The sequence below is a fragment of the Hemiscyllium ocellatum genome, chromosome 25 (genome assembly GCF_020745735.1).
Source record: "Hemiscyllium ocellatum isolate sHemOce1 chromosome 25, sHemOce1.pat.X.cur, whole genome shotgun sequence".
NCBI classification, from domain to species: Eukaryota; Metazoa; Chordata; class Chondrichthyes; order Orectolobiformes; family Hemiscylliidae; genus Hemiscyllium; species Hemiscyllium ocellatum.
This window is the reverse complement of record NC_083425.1, coordinates 26,871,703-26,886,520: the sequence shown is the minus strand read 5'-3', so window position 1 is coordinate 26,886,520 and position 14,818 is coordinate 26,871,703. Positions and strand designations below refer to the sequence as shown.

The following is a 14,818-nucleotide window of genomic DNA, read 5'->3' as shown; positions in this document are numbered from 1 at the left end:
CCAGACATTTCCTTCCCTAAAGGACATTGGTGAACTCACGGACAGTCTACTTCCCCTGACAATCAGCAACAGTTTCATGGTCATCATGAGACTTTTAATTCCAGATTTTTATTGAATTCAAGTTCCACCATCTGCCATGGCAGAACTTGAAACCGTTTTCCAGAACATTATTGGGTCTTCTGGGTGAACAGTCTAGTGAAAATACCACTCGGCCATCGCTTCCATTGCTGCAGTGATTAAAACCAAGAATACTCAAGAACTAGAGGAATGTAGATATCTCTTGCAGCCCCACAACCCGCCAAGATAACAGAGATCGGAAACACTGAGGCGATGGGTGGATTTTAAAAGAAGATGAGAATTTTTAAATAAGGCCTGATGTGTTTAGGTCAGGGAGATCAGTTTGTTAGGTGGACAGAACTTGGTACAATTTATGTCAATGGCATTAGAGTTTTGGATGATGTCAACTTTATGGAAGGTAGCCAAGAATGCATTGTACTAGTTAGTCATGATTTGGAGATGCTAGTGTTGGACTAGGGTGTACAAAGTTAAAAATCACACAACACCACGTTATAGTCCAACAGGTTTAATTGGAAGCGCACTAGCTTTCGGAGCGACGCTCCTTCATCAGGTAATAGTGGAGGGCTCAATCGTAACAAAGAATTTATAGCAAAAATTTACAGTGTAGTGTAACTGAAATTATACATTGAAAAATCAATGAATCAAAAAGACAATCAATTTTTCAATGTATAATTTCAGTTACATCACACTGTAAATTTTTGCTATAAATTCTCTGTTACGATCAAGCCCTCCACTATCACCTGATGAAGGAACGTCGCTCCGAAAGCTAGTGTGTTTCTAATTAAACCTGTTGGACTATAACCTGGTGTTGTGTGATTTTTTAATTTTGTACTAGTTAGGCATAGAAGCATCACTAAAATGAACTAGGGCAGGGGTGAAGTCGCTGGGAAAAGGCAATTTTAGATATGACACAGATAAATGTTTGAAAGCTCATCTCAGGCTGAAATATGACACCAAGGTTGTGAACAGTCTGATTTAGATAGTTGCAAGGAAGAAGGATGGAGTTAACATTTGGAGATGGAGCTTACACCAGGAACAATGATAATTGCTAGGGTCTTCCCTATACTTCATTGCAGTGAATTTTCTGCTCATGCAGTAATTTGGACAAGTAATCTGATGAATTAGAGAAAGCAGATCAGGCTGAGAGAGGTAACATTGAGGGAGAGTTGGCGGTCATAAAACCACAGAAGGTATAAGTAGAGTTAGACCATTTGGCCCTTTGAGCCCACTTGACCATTTAACATGATCATGGCTGATCCTCCATCTCAATCTCTTGTCCTGTTCTCTAGCAATATCCCTTAACATCTTAGCCTCTAGAAATCTACTTTATTCTTAAATATATTTGGTCATTTGGCCTCTATGGCCCTCTATGCTTGAGAATTCCATAGGTTCACCAGCCTCTGACTGAACAAATTTCTCCTCATTCTAGTCTGAAATTGCCTACTGTTTATTGTGAGACTGTGACCCCTTGTTCTGCAAGCTCCAGCCAAGGAAACACCATCCATGCATCTAGTCTGTCCAGCTCTGCTACAATTTTATATGTTTCAGTGAGATAACCTCTCATTCTCCTAAACTCCACTTAATATAGGCCCAGTCAACCAAATCCACATCCCGTGACAAACCTGCCATCTCAGGAATTAGTTGAAAATGTGTTGCTGGTTAAAGCACAGCAGATCAGGCAGCATCCAAGGAATAGGAAATTCGACGTTTTGGGCATAAGCTGATGAAGGGCTTATGCCCGAAACGTTGAATTTCCTATTCCTTGGATGCTGCCTGACCTGCTGTGCTTTAACCAGCAACACATTTTCAACTTACATCTCAGGAATTAGTCTGGTGAATGCTTGCTGCATTCCTCTTGGCAAGTATATTGTTTCTTGGATAAGGAGACCAAAACTGCACTCAACACTCCAGATATGATCTCACCAAGGGGCTGTACAGTTGTAGTCATGCTTTTAGCTCCTGTACCCAAATTCTCTTGCAACACAGGCCAACATACTATTTGCATTCCTAATTTCTTGCTGCACCGGCATGTTTGCTTTCAATGATCAGTGTACAAGAACACCCAGGTCCATTTTTTTAATATCAACATTTTCCAATCGAAAACTATTTAAATAATATGCTGCCATTTGGTTTTCTGACCAAAATAAACAACCTTGCTCTTATCCATATTCTACTGCTGCTGCTATACGTTTACCAAATCCCTCAATTTGCCTAAAATCATCCTGAAGCCTCTAAACATCCTTCTCACCACTCACAATCCCACTTAGTTTTGTGTTATCAGAATCATTACATTTGATTTAATATCCAAATTGTTGACGTATATTGCAAATAGTTGGAGCCTAAGCACTGCAGTTCCCCTCTTGTCACCACTTACACTCCGAAATTACCTTCTTATTTCTCCTCTGTTTCCTGCTTGTTAAGTTTTCTCAATCCATGCCAGTCTATACCAGGATGTGACTGTGCTAGAAAGGATTCAGGAAACATTCATCACAATGTCACTTTGAAGTGATTCCACTACAAAGAGAGACTAGGTGGGCTGTGGGTATTTTCCGTAGAGCACAGATGGCTGAGATGCTTGATGAAGCCATATATAACATTATGTATGGCATAGATAGGGTACACACGGAAAACCTTTTCCCCTCAGTAGAGGGTCAATACACAGGGGCACAGTTTTAAGGTAAACAGTACAAGAATAAGATAGATTTTAAGAAAACATTTTCCCTCAAGATTGTAGATATCTGAGATTCACTGCCTAAAACAGTGGGAGAAACAGAAACCATCAAAACATTTTTGCCATATTTAGATAAGCACTTGAAGTGCTATAGTAAACAAAGTTATAGGCCAAGAGCTGGAAAATGGAATTAGAATAATGGATGTTTGATGACCCACATGGACTTGATGGGCTGAAAGGCCTTTTACCACATTGCAGAATCCCTACTACTCTCTATATTATCACTGGTTCCATGTACTTTGCTTTTGCACACTAACCTTTTATGTGGAATGTTATCAAAACCTTCCTGAAAATCCAAATTCACCATTCCCACTGGTTCAACTTCATCTATTCTCATTGTTACATCCTGAAAGAAAACTCCCCCAGATTTGTCAACCATGATTACCCTTTCAGAAATCCATGAAAATTTTATGTAATCCCATTCATATTTTTAAGTATCCTGTTATCACATCTTTTGATTCCAACATTTAATTGCTACTGTTGTTAGGCTAATTGATCTGTGATTCCCTTTTTTCTACCTGCTTTTTATTAAATAGTGAGATTACATTTGCCACCAACCAGTCTGTACAGACTGTTCCAGAAGTTTTGAGGATGACAACCGTAGTTCTCATTATATTAGCATACATGTAAAACCTGACCTGTTTTCAAACTAAATTGGCAGGTGGCTAAGGAATAGGTCATGTCTAAGTATCAATGCCTAGGGGCCATGAAAGGTAACAGTGCAGGAATGTGAAGAGAGGCTATTGCAGACTATTCTCTGGCTTCAATTATACACAGATCAGAATGGAACCAGGCGAACATAGTCCCATCCATCTGGACAATGGGCTAGAAGCATAGATAGCTGTTATTGTGATTAACCAGGATTACAGACACGTAAGGACAAGAATAACTCTAAGCACAGTCATATAGGATATCTTTTGTGATTTTGAGAAGAGCTGGGTTGTTACTGTGGAAAGGACAGAAATATAATCAAAAGGATTGAAACATGATCCCAGTTGATGGGAAATCACAAAATCAACAAGCAATGAATTCAAATAAAAGTAAAATCCATTGGAATCACTCAACAGATCAGAGAGCATCTGAAAGGGAAACAATTCACTTTCAAGTAGTTGATTTTCACGAAAGCTTGTTATCTCTACCAGGAGCTGCCAGACAAAGGGTGACAGTATTTTCCATTTTTGTTTCAAATTTCCAGCAGCATTCTGTTCATTAAAGGATCCGAAAATTGAATGCAAAATGAGCTATACTCAGCCTATTTTTGCAACAATATTATAGTATGTTACAGGGTGCCTTAGATAGCATCTTGACTGGGTAGATGTGGAAAGTTTTTTTTTCTTCTTTTGGGAGAATGATAATGATAATATCAGAAAGAGGGGTCACACTATTAAGATAGAGATGAGGAAGAATTTCTTCCATCAGAGGGTAGTGAGTCTGTGGAATTCTTCATCACAACGTTACTTAATCAGCATGAAAACCAAGGGTCAAAGGGGAAAGACAGGGAAGTGGACTTGAGGATTATCAGATCAGCCATGATTTCACTGAATGGCAGAAGTGACTCAATGGACCCAATGCACCTGCTGTTTTATGGATTGCACAGTCCCAACTGTGCACGTGTGCAGTAACGTTTCTGAACAGCTTCATGAGAAAATATCCATTATTGTATGTTACAATGACCATTTTCACAACTAAATTCACACGATTCACACTACCAAGTGAAAAAAAATGAAGTGTGCAAGCCAAAAGAAATGCAATGGGACAGCCGATTAGGAATGTAATAAATAATTGAATTTAATTACGCCCCCACATCCGATACTGGGAGGATACATGGCACAATAGTTACAGGACGAGGAATTCAGAGACCTGGTTTATTGATTAAGTGATCCTTGTTCAAATCCCACTACAGGAACTCAAAGAATTAAATATGATGAAATACAATAAGCCGGTATCAACACCGGTGTTAGTGAAACTACCATGTTGTCATTGAGAAATGCATGTGTATTCTCCATCTTCTGGTGCAGTGCCCTCCTCAGGTAAGACAGCACAGAGCCAGGTAACTTCCTGCCAGGTTTCTCAATGTTATTTCAAACCAGCGGGGACATGTGGAAGCATGACGCTGGCTGACTCACCCTCTGACTACTCCTCCCTGTGTACCAAGTAAGAACCTTCCTCTTTCTCTCCTTCCTCCTGCACCGCCTGTCGGACTCCACGAGCCGGAGCTGGTGAAATCACGTTGTCTGTCTGCTACAAAACGCAGGTAGGGACGTTAGTTAGTTCAACTGGCCGCACGGCTGGTTTGTAAGATAAATTGATACCGTCAACGTGGGTTCAATTCCTGGCACAGGTTGTGAAGGACTCTCCTCAACCTTTCCCCTTGCATTAGGTTAAACCATCACCAGTTATTTCTCCTTAGCAATGGCAACCTTTAGTCTGATGTAATGTTCCACAAGAAATAGTTTAATCTGTCTGGACCAGGTAGCAAAGATGCACTTCACAGGCAAAAGTGAAACACAATATAAATATTCTGCCTGGAGGTGTTAGGATATATTTCTTTTGAGAACCAGTATTTGCCTTGTTGCAATAAATTAATTATTCAGTTACTTGCTCAATGTCGGCTTTAAATCGGGGCTAGAGAGAATGTGTCGTATGTTTGAGTTTTCAGGTTAAAGACTGTTCTTCTGCTCTGAACCTTTTATTTTAAACAGGCCGCTACCACGATGTTGCACATGAACTGTAGTAACCTTTTTTCTCAGGCGTTTGTAAGGGGGGGTTGATCATCTCATGAGCTTGTGGTCCAGCCCTACCTCTCCTCTCATTGGACTGAGCTGAAAACCCAATCTGTCAGACCATGTGGCGTGTCGAGCCGGCGAATCAGTCATTTAAATAATGTAGAGAAGCGTTGAGAGGCGCAGCCGAGCTCCCACAGACAGCTCGCAGCTCGAGGTAGCACAGAGAGAAATAGGAGATATTTATTTTTTAAAAAAATACTGCACTGATTCCACTCAATACATCGCTAAACAAAGGAAAGCGAGACAGAGAAATCTCTGGATTTGAAAGACAGGTATGACTTTCACTTTTGTTACATGATTGTTAAATGACTGGGATGCTTGTGTCTGTAAGACATGGCCGAGCGATGAAGTAAAACACGAGGAAAGCTTTTCTCTCTCTCGCCCCCAAGCTTTTTTAATGGTGCTGTTAGATGTACCTTAATGGAGAGAGTTTTGCCCAGAATTGTACAAAGGTTCACTGTCTCCTTTCTGTTTAAAGAGTGAACTATTCCGCAGCGTTAATGGGTACCTTCTAGTGTCTATTCTGTATCTCCTGCCTTATCTGATCCCTCTGAATTATGCTGCGGTGGGGATAGGATTACAACGCTGCCATTTTATAGACGCATCCTTGATGTTTCAGTGTGGCTGTCCTTTTATATCAATGAAAAGATCCAATCGCGTCGGAGATGCTTTATTTACAATTTTAAAATGGGTTTGATCGGCGAGATCTGGTTAATTTTCTTTCCCGAAATGGTAGAGTAGGATCTGTCATCACGTTACGGATGCTGGGATGGTCAGGCATGTTGCAATATCTCACAGGGAGGTGCGGACGGCTGTTTCACCATTTCACTGTTGTTCAGGGACCTCCCACTTGCCGCTCCGACGGGAGGAGGGGTTGGGATGTCATTGTGTGAGGACACTATTCCAGCTCCCGGCGTGGGCTGAGAGACATTCCCGAAGAAGAAAAGAACCGATTTCAATTTCAACTGAACTGAGAGATTGCGTGAGAGCGCGGTGCCGCCTCACTCCACGGCCGGCCACCTGCACAAATAACGCGGAGTCAGTTTTCCTTTCATTGATTTATTCCCTAATTCATGCTCCGACAAAGACTGCAGCCCCAGCGTTGCGCTCTGTGGATCACCAGGCCTATAATAACCCACATATCTATTTATTTCAATATTAATCCCCTGCTATCCCAATCCAATCATTTCCCTCAAATGATGTGTAAAAGCTGCTGTCAACCCATATTTTAACCCCGCTCCAAATCTAGCCTTCATAAACTGCTCATCTTTGGAGCAGATGGCCAATAACTAAATGGAATTTACTGCAACCCAGCCAATAAAATCTACAGTGTGGCCGACTTTCACTGAGTTCCTTCAGTTATGTTTTAAAATCAGATTCCCTACAGTGTAGAAACAGGCCATTCGGCCCAGCAAGTCCACAAAGGACCTTCTGAAAAGGGTCGTTCAATGTTGAACACAGACCTGTGCAATATATTTTTGAATTAAGCTTTAAGTGGATTATAACTAATTACTTGATAATGAACCAAATGCAACCCTGACTGTTGAGTAATACATAGATTAGCATGGAAATGTGTCTATCTGGGATTAAAACTGTAGTAATTTGCAAATGTTCTATTTTTACCTGGTCTAGATTTACAGAAACCTTCATGATCAAACATGTAAAAGTCAAATAAGCTGTTCTGTTGAACTTATATTTTCTTGCTACAAAGCTTTCTCAGTAAAAATTCAACTCCCAAAATATTTTGCTTCTGTGTTAATAGTATTAGCAACAACAAAAACAACTTGCATTTAGTTTAGATTACTTACAGTGTGGAAACAGGCCCTGCGGTCCAACAAGTCCACACCGACCTGCCGAAGCGCAACCCACCCATACCCCTACATTTACCCCTTACCTAACACTACAGACAATTTAGCATAGCCAATTCACCTGACCTGCACATCTTTGGGCTGTGGGAGGAAACCGGAGCACCTGGAGGAAACCCACACAGACACGGGGAGAACGTACAAACTCCACACAGTCAGTTGCCTGAGGTGGGAATTGAACCCGGGTGTCTGGCGCTGTGAGGCAGCAGTGCTAACCACCATACCACCCACATTTCTATAGCAAATTCAACATCTCAAACGTTGCAAAGTGTGTTGTGAAAGTATAAAGAAAATGGATACCAATGTGAGAGAAGAGGTGGTCAGAGAGTGGGTTCCAGGTGGCTCAGCCATCAATGTGCTTTGAAGAAGGGGATGGAGGGAGGGGACAAAAAAGGTCTGGATCGGAGAAGCAAATAGTACAGTGGGTGACAGCCTGAAGGTGATGATTTCAGTCCTTTGGACTTTTTTTTGGGGGGGGGAGCAATACAACATTAGACAGGTAGTGTAATGGCACAGAGGCAATGGAGGATTCAGAAGGGTAAAGATAGAAACTGTCAACATGCTAATGCCCAGTTTGGATGATGTAACCAAGCAATAACAGTAGATGTCAGTTAAGAAGGAATCACAGATGGAGCTTTAGGAACTGTTGAGGTGATGGGGTTGAATTGAGAAGAGAAACCATGGTTAGAAATAAAACTAGAAAGTGATGGAGAAACTCATCAAGTTTGGCTGCATCTGTTGAAGAAAGAAAATCAGTTCATGTTTCAAGTCCCATTACTGCAGAACTGAAGGGAGAGAGTAAAGGTTTTGTTGAGGACATGGTCTTTGCGGGTTGAAAAGTTGTCATAAAAACAGAAAATGCTGTACAGACTGAGCTAGCCTGGTAGCACCTGTACGGGGAGGAACAGAGTTATCATTCCAAATCTGCTATGATATCTTCAGAACAAACATAGAGTCAGAGCCAATTCATAGCTTTTCTCTCTCTCTCTTCGCCCCGCCCCGCCCCGCCCCGCCCCGCCCCATAGGCCTATGGTCTTCTGCTAGACCTGCTCAGTTTACCCAGCAAGTTTTATTTTTATTACAAATTTCTAGCATCTGCAGTAATTTGTTTTTAGAAGTGTGAGGATGTGTTTGAGTAAGTTGGCAGCTTCAGGATGGAGGATCAAAAATGGCATGGTTTTTGAAAGTGTATTTGTAAATGATTTGAATGGTTGTTTTTTTAATAATTGCAGGTGGAAGAATCCCTGATAGGCTCTCTTGTCAACACCAGGATGTCAAAATGACACTCATAGTAAAGTTATGGTTGGAATAAGGCCTTGCTGACAGTAACAAACATTCTGAAGGAAAAGTAAGAGGGAGTTAGAGGAGTTTAATTAATTTGGACCTGCAGGCAGAGTTGTGGTGGATGTTGTCTGAAATTTGAAGATTAATAGTAAAAGTAGAAATAGTGTCTTTGGGAGAGAAGGCAGTTAGTTGCAGTTACAGTTGTCAAGGAGGCTTCAATTCTCCGGTTGGAGAACACCATAACAAATGGGAGCCTGAGTGCATCCAGGCCTAGAACCAGAACCAAACAGCAAGTTGGCAAAACTAATGGCTTAAAAATGTGCATCACTTGTTAACAAGTTTGACTTCCACTGTGAGAGATACTAAGTTTCCATAGTCAGTGATATTGAGAAGAATTGTTTCATGCCCATACTTTTTCAGTGCTTACATATCAGTTGCAAATTAATTTGGTTGTGTCTGTGATATACCATGTGAACAAAAATAAATCCTATTTAGTGCAGCAGTAGGAAGGATAAGCCATTTGGAAGAGGTTTACTAGCTCTTTCCATTAACTTACTTGCAGTAAATGGAAAATGATTGGAGTACTTGGAAATCAAATCAGAAGTTTGCTTACAGTTTGCCTTCTGTACATTTGCAGACTTTGTGAAGAAGTAGATAACTTGGTATAATTGGTGTGTTTTTGTCCTAATTGTTTTAAGTTTCATCCAGAACAGTAATTTTCAAACTGAAGTTTTGTTTGCAAAGGTACATGTTGTAAATAAGTGACATTTCCTGCATGAATTGAGAGCACAGCTTTTGGCAGCTTGTAAAAATATAAGGCGGAACGTTCATTGTGTTGTTTTCACAGTAAAATAGCTTTGAGGCCTGCTGTTAGCATACAATGGAAAGGCTCTGCTTGAAAGAGCAGAGTTTGAGAGGACATTGGCGACCTCACTCTCCCCCTCACTCTGCAAATAACAGACCGTTACTAGGAACCAAGAAAATTTACTGAATGGTTTGTTAGTCTTGAATCAAAGCATGATTCAGAACAATTCTGTACAATGCTGTGACGTTAAAATGCAACAGGGTAGCTTTGCTCTTGGTTGGGAACATTGAACAGTTTGTTGTGTGTGCAATTAGCACCAGCAAGTACGATCTACAAGCAAATGTTTGAAAACAGAGGCCAGGCTTCAAATTATTTTTCTTTATCAAGTATTATTGTTTCATTTTTGATTCTTTAGCTACATGCTATTAGTTAAGGATAGTGAGGCTTTCAGGTTGATCCATTTCAAAAAGGAACTGTGGTGATGTGATTTACAAGTCTATGAGGAATGATGCTCATTGATTAGCTCTTTCAAAGTATTGTCACGGACGAGATGGTCCAATTGAACTCCTTTTGTGGCTGCTTCATGTTAAATAGATGTAGCATTCTGTTCTTTATAATTTGTTTCCTATTGAAAAGAAATGTTTATTAATGTTATTGTCCTTACATAAAGCTTAAAGTTGAAGAATTCCTGCAAAAAGATGATGGCTGGCAGCCAATAACAATGCATTAAGTCTCGATTAGTATAAATCTGTAGTACAATATACCAGGTACTGGCACTTAATCCTTTCCAATGTTTGACTTTTGAATTTATTGCACTAAGTATTAACTTTAAGGTTTTGCTAAACCAAGGAGCCATGGTGAGAAGGCACATCTTAACTGTTGGACTGACAGCATGGATTGCAATAGAAAAGGAAATCACCATAGGCCTGAGTTGGACATGTTAGGAATAATCTTCGGCAGGTCCTTGGGCATTTTTATATGCTTTCAAAATTTGATTAGAGTAGACTGTTCGCATCTAACAGTATACTGACAAATGGGAGGCTTTCAAAAGTGTGATAATGAGAGTTCAGTGGCATTATGTTCTTGTCAGAGTGAAGAGTAAGATAGATAAGAATGGGAACAATGGATGAATAAAGATACTGAGGTTCTAGTCAAGAATAAGAAGGGAAATCAGGAGGGGAGAAGGTGATAAGAGATAACCTTGACAGATAGAGTTAAAGATAATCCAAATGTTAAGAGTGAAAGAGCCAGCAAGGAGAGAATTGTGCCCATTAAAGATCAGAGAGTTTGTTTTTGTAATGAACTTAAGGAGATGCAACTGATACTAAATGAAATGGAGGCTACAGAACTCCAGGGAAATAAATATTGATGTTTTGAAAATAGTTCACATTACAGAAGAGAAAGCGCTGGAGGTCTTAAAAAACATTGAAAGATGGACAAATTTACAGGATTTGATTAAGTGTATCCCAGGATATTGTGGGAAGTTAGGGAAGAAATTGTGGGGGCACTAGTAAAGATATTTGTAAGTTCCAAAGGTGACTAATGTTGTACCTTTTATTTAAGAAAGACTTTAATGAGAAATCTAGGAACTGTAGACCTGTAGTCTGACATTGGTGGTGGGTTAATTCTGAAGGATAGGGTTTACATGCATTTGGAGATGCAAGGATTGATTAAGGGTAGTCAGCATGGCTTTGTGTGAGTGAAATCCTGGCTCTCCAACTTGATTGAGTTTTTTTTGAGGAAGTAACCAAAAGGATTTGAGGGCAGAGCAGTAGATGTTGTTGTTTACATGGGCTGTAGTAAGGCCTTTGACAAGATTCTGCATGGTAGACTAATTAATGAAGTTAGATCCCATGGGATTCAGTGGGAGCTTACCAGCTGGATACAAAATTTGGCTTGATAGTAGGAGACTGGGATGGTGGTGGAGGTTGATTTTCAGACTGGAGACCTGTGACCAGTGGTGTTCCACAGGAATTTGTAATGGGTCCACTTTTGTCATTTATGTAAACAATTCGGATGAGAATTTAGGAGGCATGGTTAGTAAGTTTGCCGATGACCTCAAAATTGTTGGTACAGTGGACATTTGAAGAAGGTTATATAAGATTACAAAGAAATCTTGATCAGATGGGCCAATGAACTGAGGAATAGCAGCTGGAATTTTAATTTGGATGAATGCGAGGTATTGATTTTGGTGAAACAAACGAGGGCAGGTCTAATACGATTAATGGTAGAGCTCTGGGTAGTGTTGTAGAACAGAGACCTAAGTATTCAGGTACATAATTCTTTGAGCTTAGGAGTTAGGACATCATGTTGAGGTTGTACAGGACATTGGTGAGGCCTCTTCTAGAGTACTGTGTATGGTTCTGATTGTTCTGCTGTAGGAAGGATATTATTAAATTGAAGAAGGTTCAGAAAAGATTTGCCAGAATGTTGTCAAAACGGATGGAATAGGTAAACTTAACGTTTGATTTCACATTCTCCAAATTCTTCTTTTCTGCTGTTTTCCTGGTGTCACTATTGTCTTCTTAAATTGAACTGGGAAGCTGTTAACTTCCCAGACATACCTCATTTATTCTATAGAATTGGACTCCTTTTTTCAATAGGCAGTTTTCAAGAAGAAAACAGCAGGAAGAAAAGAATTTAAAACAATTATTTTGCCAGCAGTATTGAGCCAACATGCACTATTTACTTAATTAGAAGCAAACAGATGGGGTAGAGTGTGGTGCTGAAAATGTAAGAAATGCCAGTTCTCTTGGGTTTGGTGCTGCATTCTCTGGTGCCTCACTTATCACAGTGCGATGAGAGGTCAGGGTTCTCACACAGATACTTCTGTTACGCCGTAATCATTTACTTTTAAATACATTTGAGTCACATTGGAAGTACAGGCACTCACCATTGTACGCATTCAATTCCACCTGCCATTGAAGAAGTGATCAAATTTACAAACTCTAAACAATTTGGGAAAATTAAGGATGTAAGTAAAAAAGAATTGAGGTAGATTTTAGATAGCTGAAAATGTGTTGCTGGTCAAAGCACAGCAGGCCAGGCAGCATCTCAGGAATAGGGAATTCGACATTTCGAGCATAAACCCTTCATCAGGAGATAGTCATTGTACTGAACTGAGAAAGCAGTATGATTATCAGTTAAGGAAGCTTTGAGTTAAAAGGAATGAATGTAAAAGCTAAGTTATAGTTATAAATGTCAAATAGTAGCTATTCTGAAGAATTGAGTTAATAAATTCACTGAACCATGCAGATTAGAAAGGTTCTGCACCTAACTGCATGTCTCTGCTGAGTTAGCTAATCTCAGTCATGCAAAAGGTGGTAATGACACAGTGATTATCACACTGGACTAGTAATTCAGAACTAAAGCTATCGAGATATGAGTTTGAGTCTCACTATGGCAGAGGGTGAAATTTGGAATGCAAAGCTATCCTAACATTGATTGTGTAAAAACCAATCTAATACCATCTTTCAGAGAAAGTCTGCCATCCCTGCCTGGTCTGATCTTTGTGAGATTCCTGACCCACAAAAGTGTGGTTGACTCTTAACTATCCAGGTCAATCAGGGATAGACAATAAATGATGGCCTAGCCAGTGACACCCACATTTATGAACAAAGTTTTATTTTAAAAAAACATAAATGGTCAGGGATCCTGCCTCTTGTGGGGGAGTGAATTTGTGTATGTAAGTGAGGACAATATCTGGCTTGTGGTAAGCCTTCTGGTAAAGACCCTACTTAGGGTGTAGGGTCATACAGCAATGGCAGGACATTGATGGGAGATTGGAGCCCTGTCTGTGCTGAAGTGGTTGTCTCCTGTGGAGTAACACTGCAGCACAAGTCAGCATCTTTACAAGAGAAAGAGTTGCTGTCTTAAGGAATAATTGCTACCATGATACCGTTGAGAAAAGTGAACCATGGGGCTGCTAAAGCAGAACTGAACAAGGGACCAGTGAATGCAGGTTTCTAAGCTCAAGGACATTAAGTTCGCTGAAGTGGATTATGATACCTTTGTGCCTGTTTGCTGCAACATGGAGGTGATGGGAAGGAGTTGAATAAATGTAAATTAGCTTCTTTAATACATCTGTTGACCATGGACCTACCTTCTACTACTTATATTGTGTAGAATGGGATAAAATGGAGTTTTGACATTGTTTTGTAATAGAGAATGTTTTTAGAAATAATGTCATATGCGTATATACAGTATTTGGCATGACATTAAAAGTTGAAAATCACTTGCAAAAATTCATGGCTGGGAGACTTTACCACTGTTGATATTGTCATCCATTTTATTCTTCAATTGGCAGTAAAGGTAAAGTGACCATAGTCCTACCAGGCCTTAGGCGCTGCTCTCTCATTAGCGAGAACTGACTGCTGAGAGTTTAACTTGAAGGTCACCATGCCTAAGGCGAAGGGAGAGGTTGGGAAAGGAAGTCCTTCATGGTAACCTCAGCCAGTGCAGGAATTAATCCCTATGCATTGCAAACCAGCCGTCCAGACAACTGAGCACAATTTACCCATACATTCAGGATGCCAGTTCAAGCTTGTCTTCAGTAGTGTAACTGAATCTTGAAAAGAAGTCAGTTCTGCTGAAAACATTTGAGAGTTAAACATATCAGTTCTTGAGCATAGTGTGCAGACTACATGTGCTGATGCTACATTGAGATTTATCTTATTATGACTAACACAGATAACATTTATATTTCCAGAAATAACCTAGACATTTGGCCTGAATATATGTATAATTGGGAAACGCAGTCGGACATGAATACAGCCATCTGTGATACCATAATTATGAAGGATGAAATTACATGCCGTGGTTTCAGTGCTTGGGGTTCTATAATAAGATTTAGGTAATCAAACGCAGGATATAGCAAAGAAAGCGGAATCCACAAGAGCCTGCCAACTGCAAAATACTTCAAGTTTTACAAAAACCAAAAGAACTGCGAATGTTTAAGGCCCAATTCTGAGGAAGGGTCATTGAATCCAAAATGTTAACTCTGATTTCCCTCTACCGATGCTGGCAGAGCTGCTGAGTTTTACAGCAATTTCTACTTTTGTTTTCCATTTCTTTCCCAATTGACCTAACCACTGCTTCTACAACAACAATTTGCATTTATATAGCACTTTCACTAATTAAACATCCCAGGGCACTTCACAGGAGAATTATAAAGTACCAACACTGAACCACATAAGGCATTTGGTCAGTTGACCAAAGTTTAAAGTGGAGTCCTAAAGGCCGAATGTGAGGTGGAGGAGTGTAACGGAGC

The 14,818-nt window shown here is 40.1% G+C and overlaps 1 protein-coding gene across 2 annotated transcripts in view; it reads left to right on the top strand.

The window, feature by feature from the left end:
* The first annotated feature begins 4,991 nt into the window (after nt 1-4,991).
* fasn (fatty acid synthase) overlaps nt 4,992-14,818 on the top strand; it is a 91,003-nt gene continuing 81,176 nt past the window's right edge. Inside the window, exon 1 of one of the 2 annotated variants that reach the window (XM_060844952.1) lies at nt 4,992-5,063. The gene's annotated coding sequence lies outside the window, so the exon portion shown is untranslated. Of the gene's footprint in view, nt 5,064-5,666; nt 5,868-14,818 lie in introns of those variants that run through there. The other variant, XM_060844951.1, reaches the window with a different exon arrangement.